The 15,836-nt window shown below is 42.9% G+C and overlaps 1 protein-coding gene across 1 annotated transcript in view; it reads left to right on the top strand.

Annotated features, from left to right (window-relative positions):
• LSAMP (limbic system associated membrane protein) overlaps positions 1–15,836 on the top strand; it is a 992,409-nt gene that overhangs the window by 248,572 nt on the left and 728,001 nt on the right. The gene's annotated exons all lie outside the window — the stretch shown is intronic.

Genomic DNA, 15,836 nt, shown 5'->3' with positions numbered 1-15,836 from the left:
TACTGTTAGCGTCATGGTTATAAATGACCACCATACCACATGCTACCCAAATTTAACATGCTCAGGCAGTTCTGTCACTGGCAGCTACTCTATTCCTTAATATCTGTCCCTAGAGTGAAACTGCTCTTAAGGGATAGAATGGCAGCCACCTCCTCCTGTCGCACTGGGTATGAGACAAGGCTGTCCTACTGCAGTGAAATTTGCTTCTCACCCCTTTGTTTCAACACCATTTGCTAAATTGTTTCAGTGGCATCATCAGGCTCAGTGAGTTGCTGTGATTCTTTTTAGGTATTGGCATCCTGAAAGATTCAAATCCCTCTGTGTGCCACTACCTTCTAGCACACTTCTATCCATCCAGCCATGTAAGTCCTTGCCTGGGTAGTGTCAGAGCACCCCACAGATTTCAATGCAGCAATTTCTGACTTCCCAAGCAGAGAAGAGTTAACAAGCAGAAGTCTTGCACTGGAAATGGAGCCCTGGTAAGGTCAAGCAGGTTGTTCAAGGTCAAAGCATGAAGTCTGGCAGCTCTAAGGGCTAAGCCTGTACCTGCCATTTCCCAACCCAGAGCCTTAGCCACGGACCTGTGCTTCCTTCCTCTGGAGGCAGCTGGTTTTCTTCCATCATTTCTGTCTCTTAATTTCCTTCTCTCTGTGCTGTTTTTTATCACTTAGCCCGCAGAGCAATTGTGATCCTGTTTACTTGAGAGATGCTATACAAAATACAGTTGTATTATATTTCATTTCATCCGCAAGCCAGCATTCTCGGAGGGAGGCCAGTTGCCAGGGAGGAAAAATAACCAACAAAGCAAAGGGCAGGAGTTTTCAGCACTTTCTTGAATTTGATCTATTTCTTCCCTTAACGTACACACAGAGTCAAACCAAACTATTTTGCTCTATGGAAGGGGCTTACAGTTAAATGTGAATGCAGTGCAGGCAGACTCATTATCTAATGAAAGGAGGCTTATTGACTCCCTTCTGTCAATTTAAGACCACCTCTTTTCCTCTGATCTTTCAAGGGTAAACTTGAGCTATTAAAGTTAAACAAAACTTGAAACAAATCTGGACCATGTCCGTCAAGGAAATTGCCATGCCAGGCAGTTTAGAAAGCCCTATGTTTGCACTGAGAGGGCTGGTGTATCCCCATAACCACGTTGTGACTCTGAGAAATCAGAAATACCACCCTCGTGGCATGGTAGTGACCCAGTTACTTCAGTCAGTGAAGCCAGGACCAGAGAGTCTGGATCAGAGGGAAGGTTGGACTGTGCAAGTTGTCACTGTGGTTTGAGCTGATCACTTATGCAGACAGCTCTTTCCTAAGTTGGCTGTTCTGTCAAAACCACTTTCATTGCTGTCTGAGCTGTTCTTTTTCTAAGCTGGAAAATTTTTTTTCTTTTCTTATGTGAGCACATTTTTGGATCAGATGAAAATACAAATGGAAACACCCTTTCTGGTCTTCAGCTCTTTCCATCCTGCTCCCAGTTCTGATCTCTTTCTGTACCTGTCTACTCTCTGTGTCTCTCTTGATTTCTCAGTGGCCCTTTCCCTTCTTCTCACAATCTCTCTTGCTCTCCCCTCTGCTTTTTCATTTGCCTGCCACTTTGTCTGAAGGGCACACCTAAATGAGCTGCTCTCCATTTCTCCCACTTGGTCTCCCTTCCCGCTCTTCTCTTGTTCTTCTCAGTGTGTCTCCTTCCTGTGCAGCACAAAGGCCTCCTAAACTTCCTAACATTTGCCCTCTCTGGAGAGTATGACATACTTCTCTGCTAGTTTTATGTGAAGTCCACAACTAATTAATTTTTGTTGTTGCCCAGTCTAACTGTGAAATAACTACATTTCTTTCCTGTGACAGGAAAAGGAAAATATGAGTGTTGTCTGGGACCTGAGTCACAAGATCCTGAATGGACTACCTAGAATTTTCTGCATGTGAACAGGAGCAAAAGAGCAAGAAAGTAACATGAAGTGTTAATGCAGGTGTTGAAAACAGCCTGGCAAGCAGAGCTGGAATTGATAGCTGGGGCACAGGTTCAGCCCTGTGTGCCTGGAGGGCAGAAACAGGCCGTGATGCACGGTTGGGCTTTAAAGTACCTTTGTAGCTGGAAAATGCTATCCAGACCAAAAGGGAACTACCCTGGATGGTGGCAATGGATCAACATTTATTATAGTTCCCTGGAAACTAACTCTCCTGTAAACAGCTCATACTCTTTGAGGCTTTCTGAGAGGACCTTTGAAAGAAAGGTTGAGATCAGTTACTATACTGTGGAGATACAAGGTACCCTTTCTCCAAGAGGTGTGTTATCAAGGTCCAGAAATAAGTAATGGAGACCTGCCTGCCTCTTCATGCCTCCCTTTCTCCCTCTCTGCCTTCCTCTCCCTCCCTGCCTGCTCCCTCCATCCAAAGATCCTGAGGCTTGTCCTTATCATCTTTCAGTCACATCACAGGGGAAGAGTAGGATAAAGTTGCTCGCTGTCTTGCATAGCTTATGGATGAAGGTGGACATGAGTGCTGAAGTGACTCGTTATCCAGTAGCTCTGGTTTGTGAGCAAAGTTCCAGTGTAACTGGGTCTTCCCTGCTGTACACTTTCAAGCAAGGGGGCAAAATGTTTGATCAAATTGACATGGTTGAAGGGATTGACCCAGGAGAAAAAGTTCTCATGTCCACTCAGCTTCCAACACAGCAGTAAATCCCAGTCAGGATATAGGCTGTTGATTCAATACCACAATTATATCAAGTAAGTGTCACAGTATGACTGGAAATTGTTCATTGTAGTGGTATTGAACAATGAAGAAGCAGAAGACATGGCCAAGACCTGAAAGAATTCTCCACATAGCTTTTATTTCATATTAACTATACATAAAGTCTTCTTGGGTGTCCAGTACTGCCTTTTTGCTTGAGCTAAAACCAGTACTGAAACTGAGAATGCACACAGGTCAAAGCTATTGGACTTAATACTGAATTTATTGAAACATGATGTATGTTTCTATTGAAATACATGCACAGGATGCATAGTATGCATTGAAAATGCATAGGCACAACATGTGGTGTAGCAGGGCTTTCCAGTGCAATACAGGGAAAAAATATTTTTAGGATCAGTCCAGATGTAGATGTGTCCAGTGTCTGTCTGTGAAAGCTGCCGTTTTACTTTGCACTCTTTTCCTTTGGGAAATGTAGCCTGCAAAGAATACTGCAGGTTTTAAATGAAGCTTTCAGAGCTGTTCACAAACATGAATGAATTAAACCTCACAACTCCTCTGTGCAATACAGGAGACATCCTCACCTCATTCTGAAAGGCAGCCACCTGTGGAAGGCAGCAGCTGTTTAATAGTGCATGGTTACATTTTACAACTGTTGGGTACAACAAGTGATGACAGAAAATATCCAAATTAAACTAGTGGGAATTAGGCCCAGAGAACATAATTGCTCAAATTAAAATGTGTGTAGTTTAAGTTAACACCTATACAGTGTGCAGACTGCCACCAGTTTCGTAATGAACTCTTCTGGTTAGGGTTAAAGCTGTGCAAATATTGTTCTCTTTGGCTTCTGAAAGAAAACATTTGGAGATAGAAAAACTGGCATGTGTTGAACCAAATCCTCTTTGTGTTGGTTGGTTTGCCTCTTGTTCAGTTGCTCTTCTTTTCCATATAGGAGGAGAAAAAGATGGAAAACATCATTTCACTTGACACAAATTATTTTGTTTGGCCCAAAGCAAAACCTTTCAGAGCAGCAGCTTGTGAGAAAAGGCCAGGGAAGGCCAGCTTTGCAGACTTGCTCTTATTGCTGCAAATGTAAAAGGCAGTACCAGCAGCAATACACCACCTCCTAAGGGTATTCACCTCGCTGTCAGTGGGCTGAGCTGCCAATATCCTGCCTACCCAGAGAGACCAAGTCCAGTGCTGCAAGCCTTGGGAGAGTCATAAGAATTAAAGTGCAAGGAAATATTATTATGTCTGTGGGGAAGAGAGATAGAGTGACTTCCCCATGGAGCAGGAAAAGGAGTGTGCCATAGTTGAGTCCTTTAGCCAGCCCTACCATTTTATGAGACTGTTTCCTTTGAAGGAATATATACTTGGCTGAACTGAGATCCTGCCTCAACTGTCAAGGAGCGAATTTGTCTAGCTGAAATTTCCTCTTCTAATAGAACTGAATGGCTAATTTAGGAAGAAATCAAAGCAAAACAGACTCATCGCACCTCAGCATTGTTTTTGTCTGGTTTAACTTACTGTGTGGAGCCATTTCAATAAGCTGTATTATCAGTGAAGATTTAGTTTTCCCTTCTTTTTGATCGCTGCCCAAATGCTAGGCAAACGCATATCCACTTTTATTTAAATTCACACTCATGGTTAGAAGTTCACAGCATTACTTTCTCCTCCAAAGCCAGCCTTGCAGAGACCTCCTTATGATGAAAGATCTTATTAGAGTTAGCTCTCTGTATCAAGGAGAGACAATCAATTCCTTTTGGAGATTTAATTTTAATCATGCAAACTGGCTTCTGTTGCCCTGTGTTCCATAAAACTTTCTCTGTTCCCTAGCCCTTGGTATTAGTTTCTGTGGATAGCAGGCTTCAGAGCTTGTCCCAGTAATAGGAAACAGGAGGTTACATTAGTCCCAGGTTGTGTTGCACATAGCAATTCTATTTGCAGAGTCTGTTTGCTGCACAGCTAACGGCTGCTTCAAACAGCGCACAAGTAATTTCCAAATGACAGATCTCCTCTCTGTCTGCCGCTATTTTAAACTTGGTTTGCCACATGTGGTGTGGCCGTGACTCTGGAGGGAGTCATTCCCCCCAAGCCCTCCTCTTCCAGATCCAATGTGCTGTTGCCCTGAGCTGAATACTGAATATTGAACTTCCTTCAACAGATGAACTTCAGGCCAATTATTATTCAAAGAATAGTTCTAGGAGCTCATAAAACTAAACTAGCAACCCACCATTTCCAGATAATTTCTACGCAGAAGAAAGAGACAACATTCATCCCATGAGCTATGGCGAAATTAGTCTCAAAGTTCTTGTTCTCGGGGAGAATTCAGAGCAGGCGCAGAGAGCGTTACCACACTGACTTCTGTGAAATTCTCTCCACTTCTGCTAGAGATCATTTTTGTCCTTTGGCCTGCAAACTTTGGGTCTGCAGGGAGGGATGTGAGCATAGCTGAGAGTATCCTGCATGTTTCCACTGTCACGTAACCAGGGCCCATATCCCAGTGGTGCTGCCGTTTTTCAGCAGCATGACTGATTTATAACATGGTGGGATGGAGGGAATCAGACTCTTTTGTTTTGGCTGTTCTCCAAATATGCCTTTTAGGAGCACTCTTCTTATTTGCATTCCTAACATTGACTTTAGTGTTGGGACTCAGCATATCAACTCTTGGGGTTTCTTTGGCTCTGTAGCCAGATGTGTCTTTGGGGTTGACCTTTTCTTGGAACATGATCCAACTGGAACTTCAGGTCTAAGTGGTAGAACGTGGCACAACTCTGAATTTCTAATTGTGGGCCCCCACCTACATCTTTATGCAGAGCTCAACATCATCTTTGTTCTTTCCACTTGTCTACTTACAGTGTCCTTGCTGCTATGATAGTATAGATATATTGGGGCTGGGAGACCATCTCAGCTAATGGAAATAATTTTTTTGTATTTTCTCCTGTAAATCTCTATGCCTGGGGTTTAAAGCTGGACTGCTTTTCTGCTTCATCTGTCCACTGCTTTTCTGCTTCATCAGTCCATTCGCTTTCTCTGATGTGTAATGGCTCCATCAGGCGGGCATGGAGTAATCTCCATGTTGGTATTATAAACCCAGCTATTGGATTGACCCAGTTCTCTAGGCAGAAATTACTGTTTTGTCCAGTAGTCTTTATCAATAAGGGTTATTTTTATCTCATTGAAAAGAAATAGCGCTGAGATTATTGGGAGCCTGTGAGGAAGCAGCTGGATACTGACAAGAGTCTTAAGAATGCTTGAATGAAAATACTCACCTTGATCAATGCCAAGCCTTGGTGATTGCTGAATTCAAAGCTGCCACTCCATTCTCTCTGCGCAGCGCTGTAACAAATGTGGGGAAAATAAAAAACTACATAGGATTTAATGGCTGTCAAAAGAATCTCAGCTGAAGTGAGGTTTGCCTGGTGAATGGCTATTCATTAACCATAACCAAAAGAAGTAAAGGTTGCAATCAGGCATTACTCACTGAGGAGGCCATGGGCAGACACAGATCCACCAGCACCTTCTGCGCAGATGGGCTTTTTTAGTTGTTGCTAAAAAGAGGGTCTACATCGTTGTTACTAATGCCTGGGCAATACCAGAATTATTTGTTGGAAGATCTGGCTGGGAGTGCATGGATTAGCTGGTGACTCTTAATTTAGTTTAGTTTAGATCAGTTCAGTTTAGTTGGGATATGCAAATTCATTAAAATTGAGGCTGTATTTATGTAAGCATGCTTCCAGCTAGAAAATTTTTCATTTTAGAATTTGGGAATATTGTATATCAACCATCTAGTACCTGCATGCGGTACTAGCTTGTGGCATTAGCTTGTACTACTAGAGGTGTGAGAAATACAGCTCAGATCCTGTATTTCCATAGTCATCTCTGGGATGCAGATTTGTCTTTCCCATCCCAGACAGGCATGAGAACCATCTGTTTGTACTGGAATTGGCCTCTCTTTTTAGTTTTCCTTGGAGTTTCATGTGTTTGTCTAGATATGAAATAGTTTAAAATTTTAGGTTGTTTTTTTTTAATCTGTAAAGGAATGTTGGTGTGTTTTGGTTTTTTCAAGGACTTTAACATTTCTTTATTAACAGTTATTTGCTAAAAAGCTGAATCAATATGTGATAATTAAAGGAAAATCTCAGGGAAAGTATCATAGCAGCCCAGTCAAGAGTAACCCAAGAGCTCTCAGAAAAGTGGGCAGGTTTACAGCTGTGGGCAACTGAAGTTTCAATCTCAGTGACATAATTGTTTTTCCAAGGTTGAAGAAAAGAGAAATCAGAGGGAGCAGTAACTCATTATGGAGTTGAGGCAAGGGGCCAAGCTGTGTCTGTGCCCCTGAAAAGAGCAGAGGCATGCACAGACACACGGGCAGCACACTCATGCATGCGCACACCTGCATTTGATGTTTCCTTACATTTCTCTTTTGAAGGTCTTGACTCCTTGAGCAATATCCTGAGGTCCTTTTTCCTTTTTACTGAATTGAAAGTCTTCCAGGCTTGGTTTCCAGAAACGAGGAGTGAAAAAAAATTCTAATAGATCTTTATTAAATCTTGCTTTTCTTATATTTTAAAATTGTTTTAAATTTTATTCTTTTAAATAATAATACATAGATTCAATTGACAGTTTCCAAATGCTGATATTGGATGCAGTTACAAAAAAAAAAAATCAATATTGAAAAAGAAAAAAATGGAAACAATGTGGTTTTTTTCTTTTCTTTCTTGCATTACACCAGATGAAGCCTTTAAAAACTGAGTGCATTTTGAAAAGGGATTGTCCATTTCACCACAGAATAATGTATCTGCGTAATATTTACCAATCTGCACAAAAGCTTAGGGCCTGCAAATGAAGATAGAAAATGTGCACTGGGAATGGATGTGGCTGTGATGGGCTATTGCACACTCCCTATACCCATCACAGCTGTTCTTCCAGCAGCCTCTCTTCTTGGCAGTGGAGAGGACTTTTAAGGAGCAGTTTCAAGGAGTAAAAATCCTCTTGGTCCATATGCCCCTCAAAATTTGTCTCTGCATCCATAAAATCCTCCACAGCCATCAGACTGCTCTGCAGTCTGCTGATGAGCAACCACTTGATTCCTTACCTTCTGCTTTTATCTCTGGCAGTCTCTGGTTCATGCCCGCTGTGTCAGTCAAAACATTTGATTTTGAATTTGTTGAGCACACTAGGATTTTTCCACCCTGCAGTCAGAGAAGGTGCTGCTGAGACTTTAAGAAGCATAAAGAACTGAACACATTTCTGGACACGTTTAGGGTAAGCAACCCCCACTGGGAGAGTCACCTTTCTATTGTGCCAGGACAATGATTATGCACTGCCTGCAATGTCTAGGATTTTCCAAAAAGTCTCTCATTTCAGCAGTGAGGAAATACCACCTCTTACTTAGGAAATGGCCCAGTTACTTGAGTTGTCATCCAGGAGGCAAGGTTTCTACTGCTAGTGCTGCCTTGTACTGAGCTGTGAGCACACTTGGGGCTTCCTCGCTAGGTCTTCTACTCATGCTGGCCAAAACACAGAGATGGGGAAGGTGTTGTACGAGGATGATCTGAAATAGGCCTGCTCAATGTACACATATTTCCTTCAGTCTGGAGTGGCAAGTCCTTGTACTTGTCCATCCTTGTACATCCCATTAGCTTTTCCCCGTCTAGTTTGGTATCAGTCATACTCAATCCTCTGACTCATCTTAGCAGAACTGCTTGTCTTTGTGCTTTGCCTAAGGCAACACCAAATGATATTCCAGCTCCCTCCATTGAGCTTGCATTCCCATCCTTTCTCATCTCTTATTGAGCCCAGACAGACTCCAGTACTGTGCACATTCCTTCTTTGCTAATGGACCCACTCTGCCCCAACCAAGTCTAACATGAACTCTGGTAAATATTGTTATAAATATTTTAGGTTAGAGCTTCAGTACAGTTTGTTCAATATGCCAGAAATCTTCAGCAGACCCATAGCTCACTTTATTCCCCACAGTAAGCCATTTTTAGTCCCTAACATTATAAATGATGTTCCCTCTCACGCAGCTTTTTCACTGAAGCCTGGAAAATGTATTCACTCTCCTCCCACCTGTTAAAAAAGTTTGTGTTGGAGAAGATGTAGATTTACAACACTGAGGATGGAAGAAGTGTTTAGGTAAACATGGAGAATGCCCTGTCAGAGCAGGAGTTTTGTATGGCATTGACAAGTTCCTGGTGCCACTCCATGAACTGGTTGCTGCCATCCACCCACCTTTTCCTTGCTGCTTCAGACATGGCAGAGAAGAGATTTTTGTTCAGGTATAGTACCACTAGCTCACAATTTACTTGGCAAACCTGGGTTTGACAGAGAATTGCCTGATTTTATTTGGCAACTTGTATTACCCGCCCCCCCAAGCCACTTGATGAGCTCTCTTCTCCACTGATTTTGAAACAGCAGCCAGAGGGATTCAGTCCTGTCCAAACTGATTTAAGACTTCCTAGAATTGCAATTTCTGTGAGATTATATTTATGTTTTTAAGCAAAGGACTGATGGGGAAATATGACTTATTTAGTTGCAGCTAGATTTCCAGTTTGGTCCAATTTCTGTGGCTTCATATACTATGAGGATGAATTTTCAACTCTGTATCAGAAAAAATCAGTATATGAAAGGAGTTTTAGAATTATAAAGGAGAAGATTTTTTCCTCTGGGAAAGGGTTGTACTGTGCACAGATGAGAGTTTCAGGCTGGTTGTCTTCTAAATTGCTGTGCAAAATGATAAGGATAATTTTGTCTATATAAATGTGCGGGGTCTTTTTATTTTAAATGACATCTTTGAAAGGTTATACTCAGATACGTGGGTTTAGAATAAGTCAGGGAAGAGCAGACAGAGCATAAGCAGAGGCAGACAGCACAAAGAATAAGTGAGCATATGCAAAGACAGTGCAAAGGTCCTGATCTTTCCTATTGAACTTGATGCCAAAAAGAGATGTTGCAGAGAGACAGACAGATGCAGCCATGTCAGAGACCTGCCAAGAGCTACAAGCTACAGCCCTAACAGAGACGTAATGCAGCACTGAGGAAAAGAGACTTCTTTATGCATTGTTGGAAATGAAATATATTTTTTCTTCCTCCTAACCCTTTTAAGCCTTTAATCTTAATCCTATTCATCATCATTAACTTCAGCAATTGGCCAAAATATTTAAATGAGGTGAAATGAAAAGATTTAAGAGTCTAGTGAAGTCTCATCAAACCACAAAAGAATAATCTCCAAAGATTAAGAAAGCTGCTATGACCCAACCTGTAAGGAATGAGAGGAGGAGGGAGGGACGAGGGGCTTGTGAGATGAAAAGAAGTTACCAATTAGATCCTTTTACTAACAGTATTGAGTCTTTTTCCCCCTTACAATAGCCCAGTGCAGAAAAAATTACGGAAGATGAATTAAGAGTTTAAATCCAGTAAAAGGCACACACACAAAAAAAAAAACCCAGGTAATATTTTAATAAGACTTAAATGGGTCTTTCAAAGGCGCTGAAGAGCTCTTGGGCCTGCATCTCTCACCATTTCTGGGTGTAAAATAGGCTTTTAACTATCACTGCACTATGAAGTGCTTTGATGTTTATTCCCCGGATTTTTGTGCCTACCACCATTTGCTGTTGGTGGATGTGGGTGTGTGGGAGTGTGTGTGTGTGTTCCCTCCTATGTTCATTCCCCTGAGGCACCCATTGTAACTTGGTTTCAGTTACGCTTTAGTTAATGGGCACTTAAAATAAAATGGTACCCATTTCACTTTAATTTCGAGAAAGGGGTAAAGGCCGTTCCCTTTCCATTTCCAGATGAAAGGAGCAGCGCTGCAGCTCCATAACGAACTTCAAATGAATTGGAGAGCTGGTAAATTTAACGATCTCATCAGCATACAAATATATGTGTCTGTGCGCGTGTGTGTTTTTTTATATGCACAGAGTTTGTGTCTAAAACTGAAACTTGAAGGAGATGGGGGACCTACAGATAGCAGATTTCAGTGGTGAGAGGGAGCAGGTGGATTTTTGCAGAGCTGTGCTTCAGCCTGCTGTTGTGCACTAGTGACTGCCATGTGGCTGCTCTTTGTCCCTGCAGGAGGCAGGAGGATAGCATGGCATGAAGGGCATTATTCAACCCATTTCATGTAATCATAACATTGTACACACCTGAATCCTCCTGCTGCTGCCCCAGCAAAGAGTGAAGCTGCTGTAACATCCGATGTAGCTGCTAGTCCCAAATGGCTTTCTTAGAGACTGGGACACTTTATATGGGGACTGTTATCAGGCCATTGAATTGTGCCTTTGAATTCCTGCTGCATCAGGACTCTCCTCTGGGGCAGAGGTGCATTTCTTTCTCTTTCCTTGCCTGCAGAAGAACTGATGGGTGTGCAGATTGAAAAAGCCTGTAAAATTCACCTGTGTTGTCAAGGGGCTGTATCATAGTTCTGAAGATGCATGGATGCCCAAACTCTTTTCTACAGGTACTGGTAGTTCTGAGGAGACCCAGCCCCAGAGAGATTTCGTATTTGTGTGTGCTGTGCCACTTGCAGTAGATGGTCTGACTCCACTATTTCATGTGTATGACTCCTGATTTTTCTCCTTCACATGGCTAGGGCTAATAATGCCAAAAGCACGATGGGTACAACATTGGAAAATACTGCAGCTTCTGGTAACTTCCTGTCTTACCCTTTCCAGTAGCAGGTAGCAGGTATGGCCCTGCCCTGCAGAAAGTGAGCGGTAAAAGTAGATTAATTCTGGGAAAACTGCAGTACAGTTGTTGGTTATATAGTAGAAGCTCTCGACTTTTCTTGTATCTTAGCTGAACCTATCCCATGCAGTTTAAGAACAGCCCTTTCTTCCTCTCAGGGAATGTCCTTTTGATGGCAGTGTCAGGGTGTGAGTTCCTAGAGGAGAAGCTCATCTTTGATTGGGGAAATTTTGCATGGCCTGGCTATAAAAACTTACTAGCTTATGGCATTTATACAGTCCATATCTTCATCCCCACTGTGCAACCCTCCAAAACACCCCACATCTCTGTCCTTATCTTCAGCTTCCACAGTGCCTGCAGAAAGATAAAGTGGTAAGGACTGACTACAAAACTCTGCAATGAGAGCTTTCCCCTGCTCCTCTCTGAGCGCTGTGGCACTCATTTCTCCATCTCCTGCCTGGCCTATTTTATCCCAGTCCTGGTCACCAACTCCACTCCAGCAAACTGGAGCCTCTGGTTTCTCCTACCCATTTATATAGCAGGCCACCGCAGGGTAAAATATCACCTCCATCAGCACTGACATCCATCACTTTAATGAACAGCAAAAATCAATCTCTAATTGACAAAAACATTTTTAATCAAAGTATGAGGCATTTGGAGCACAGAAGCAGCCTTTCATCTTCTGTCAGGTTTTTCCTTTACAAGCAGAAGCAGCATGGGTTTGTAGCTGGCCAAAGAGGCCAAGTGGTGTCAGTGGAGGGAAGCAGGGACAATGCTTTCAGGTGGTAGTATTAGAAAAAATCTGCCTCTCTACTTTAAGACAGCCAAAGTTCAATTTTGGTTTGTGGGTCAGTGAAGAATATACAGCAGTTGTAGGAAGAGATTGGAACAGCCAAATTTTTTAATTAGCATAAGCACTCTAAGGCATCACTTGGGCCATGGTTTTTTTTTTTCCTTCTTTATACATGTACCAAAATCTTAGCCATTTGCTAGTAATGGTCTATCTGCTGGCCACTGAAACGGTGTGCCACCAAAACCTATCACACTAAAGAGGCAGGTGAATAAGCTAATTTAGCAGTACTGGTTTGTGTCACAGCATTTAGAGGTATTGCCTGTGTACATCTCGGGGTGTCCTCAGGGCAGCTTTCCTGGTGGTGAAGACTGAAGAGATGGTAGTTATTGTAAGAGCAGTTGCTTATAAACTTGTAGATGTCTGTGAGCTACATATGAGTAAGTGAAACAACGTGCCAGCAGCACTGAAGGATCCTTTTTCCTCTGATTAGGGAGTCCCTCCAAGATTTGTAAGGTTACTCTGGGCAGCTTGGTATCCTTACAAGTGTTTGTGAGCCATAAAGGGCAAGGGAAGGTTATTAGAGCACCATATGGATACTTGGGTCTTTTTGCCATTTCTTGCAAGAAGGTATTATTGCAAAGCCTCTTCATCTATGTCTGGCACAATGTGAACGCCTTGGCATCACTGCCACTACCTGCAATTGAAGGGGTGAGGAGGAGCGGATCAGTAGTGATGCTGTGGTAGCACCTCTGCCAGTGCTTGACAGAGGCAGATTGGGAGATGCAGCAGAATTTGGCACTGTGAGGGCCCACTGGCAACGTGCTTACGAGAGGAGCAGTAGGGAGCTGCAGGACTGCCTGATGCTGCCGGGAAAAGTTGGCACACCTTGCTGCATTTATGAAGGGAGCAATGGGGAGGGAGGGTGCGTCCTTGCCCATCACAGTTGCCAGTGTTTGCAAGGGAATCGGTCCAGGGGGCTGCAGTGGTACCCGAGCACCATCTGGCCACTCTGGCACTCTTGCTGGTGTTTGTAGGGTTGGCTTTAGATAATGTCTTTTCCTGATCAAAGGCCAGCATTTTGGAAGCAAGCCTGGAGTGTGTGTTACATAAATAGTTTGCTCTTCTGTCCAAATGGCTCTCACATCTACAGAATCTTAAGAGTTTCAGAGGAACTTTAAATTGTGTCCCCTTGCAGAGAAACGACCTCTGAATTTAATGACCAGTGGGATATTAATTCACCCTGTCTTCCTCAGGTGTTGGCCAGAGAGAATTTGTTTGTAGAATGGACCCTTTATTTCTCTGCGTTTGCATATAAGATGAAGGAGGCAGCAGAATTCCCTTGGCTGAATTCACCCCAGTTGCTCTCTGGAACCATAAGCTGTGTGTGTTGATGTTCAGCTAGAAATAGGCTGGCATATCTTGCTCTTACGCTTAGTCAGACTTCTAAGTGTTTCTAAAAAGATAGTGATATTTGCCCTTGTGTCTGATTTGTTCATCAGCAAAACATACCAATATTAATATTTTCATCTGTCCTGGCCTTTAAGCACTCCTTGTCCTCCCCAGAGCTGCTCTGTGTAACCACAGAGGAAGAGATGGCTTTGAAACAGCAGCCTGGAACAGTCTGTAACAACAGCAAGTACGATGAAGTCCAAAGTAGGTCAGAAGAGCAAGGACTTTGCAGGTGGATGTGGGACATGGATCACAAAGGGAGATGGGGAATGAGACAGATGTGCGCCAGGAGCTGCAGAGGGCTTCGAGGCATGCTTCCCTGAGCCATGTGCAGAGCGGCTGCAGGAAGGTAGTGTGAGGAGCACAGTAGCTGGGGACTCGCCTTGCCCAGTGTATGAAGTGTTTGCCTTCTTCCACAAATGAAGGCAGAACTGTGAGACACTGCAGTTGTGGAGATGCCAGGAAGCATGAGGAAAAGCACAAGAATGAAACACAGACACAGTTTTCCCTCCTAGAAGTACCTGTCTCTGCTGCCCAAGTCAGTGCCCTCAAGACCTCTTTGCTGAGCATTGTTTTTCCACTGGCTGAGGTAGTGTAGATGCTGACATTCATAAAATATGCAGAGTGCCTAGCCAAGTTGCTGGATTCTCTTGCTGCAAGCCTTTCCTACTCTATGTTGAAATATATGGATGTCTTTCACTTATAAAGATGGATGTGTTATCTAGATTGCAGGTTTCCCATGTGTCATGCCAGATGTCACGCTCAGTCCTGAAATATGGTGGAGAAGGAAGGGGGGTAAAAGTGAGCTCTGATTTAGGCAGAACCACTTTAGATAATTTTTCCTTCAAAGGTGAAATGGAAAGCCATTGTAGAGCAGTAAAGCTTGCCAGTTTGAATTCTGCCCAGCTCAGCAAACTTGGAAGCTGCTATCTTGTAGCAATCTATGGGATACAAAATGAGTTGGTCATTTCTATCCAGTTCTGGTGGGCAGGAATTCACATCAGAGAACCCATAATTTCAAAGTGACTCACTTTTGTTGTCAGACTCTTTAGAAGGGCCATGGGCTGAGCAGGACACAAAGAGGAACTTCTCCTGCGGCCTCTAGGTGACAGAACCTCCAGATGGGATCCAGAAGAACCAGACAAGATGATCCCAAGGTTAAACACTGATAAGGAGTTTAAAAACTTTGGGAACATCTTCCCCTAACACTATCTGTGGGAGAGGCATGCTTTTCAGAATATACAGAAACTGGGATAAATTTCAAGAGTCCATTGGCTTTAATACTGAGATTTCAGAAAAATTAAGATCTGTTCCTCTTTTTTTTTTTCCCTCCTTAATACCCTGGCATTTTCCAGAGACAGAGGAAGAACCCTTCTACAAGCAGCAATATAAAATTTCTTATTCTCTACTTTTCCTTAATAGGCTGGATGCCTGAGATTCCTACACTTCAAATTTGTGTAAGTGCACACATATGTGTATGCATGTTTTTGGTCTCAGCCATGGTAGCCATATCAATCCTCCCTTTGTACTAATCGAGCTCCCTCTTGGCCAGTTTGACTAACAAAAATTTACCAACCAAGCAGCAGAGCAGAGCAAGCACATTAAGAAAAACAGCCCCGAATGCAGCCTTGCGTAGAGCCATTGGCATCAGTCATCCCACAACAATCTGTACCACACGCCTCCTCTCTGTAAGGCCAGACAGCCTTTCTCAGCCTGCAGCCCTTTCACAGCATTAAATGTAATGTCTTTCTTCCTTTTCCCTTGCAGCAGGTAGGAGTTCAGTTCAAGAATTCTTTTTTAGAAGACTTTCCTCCTTTTTTTGAAAAAAATTGTTCTAAGGCTTGAAAAATTGCTTTTATATCCAGGCTATTTGCTGTTCCTTCCAGAACAGGATAGTCCCAGGTATTGCTGCCAGATGAGTGAATTATGCTGTCCAGTTTAAGGTGGAGTTATCAACACATCCACTGGGAGCATACATAACTACCCAAAAGGCTGAGATCTTTTCTGTTCTTTGAGCTGAATATAATTTCAGCCTGTCACTCCTTATCATATCCCCTTTAATCATGCAAAATATTTCCTCCCCTTCTCTCTCTCATCCTGCTCACAGACTTATCATTTTCCCCTTTAGCCTTCATTTAGTTGCAATATTCACATTGTATTATACATTCTCTATACAATTAAGTAGGGAAATTGTCACCACGGGTTGTACGTG

This window comes from Zonotrichia albicollis, chromosome 2 (genome assembly GCF_047830755.1).
Source record: "Zonotrichia albicollis isolate bZonAlb1 chromosome 2, bZonAlb1.hap1, whole genome shotgun sequence".
NCBI lineage: Eukaryota > Metazoa > Chordata > Aves > Passeriformes > Passerellidae > Zonotrichia > Zonotrichia albicollis.
The sequence above is the reverse complement of the archived record's forward strand: the minus strand, read 5'-3'. Positions and strand labels throughout refer to the sequence as shown.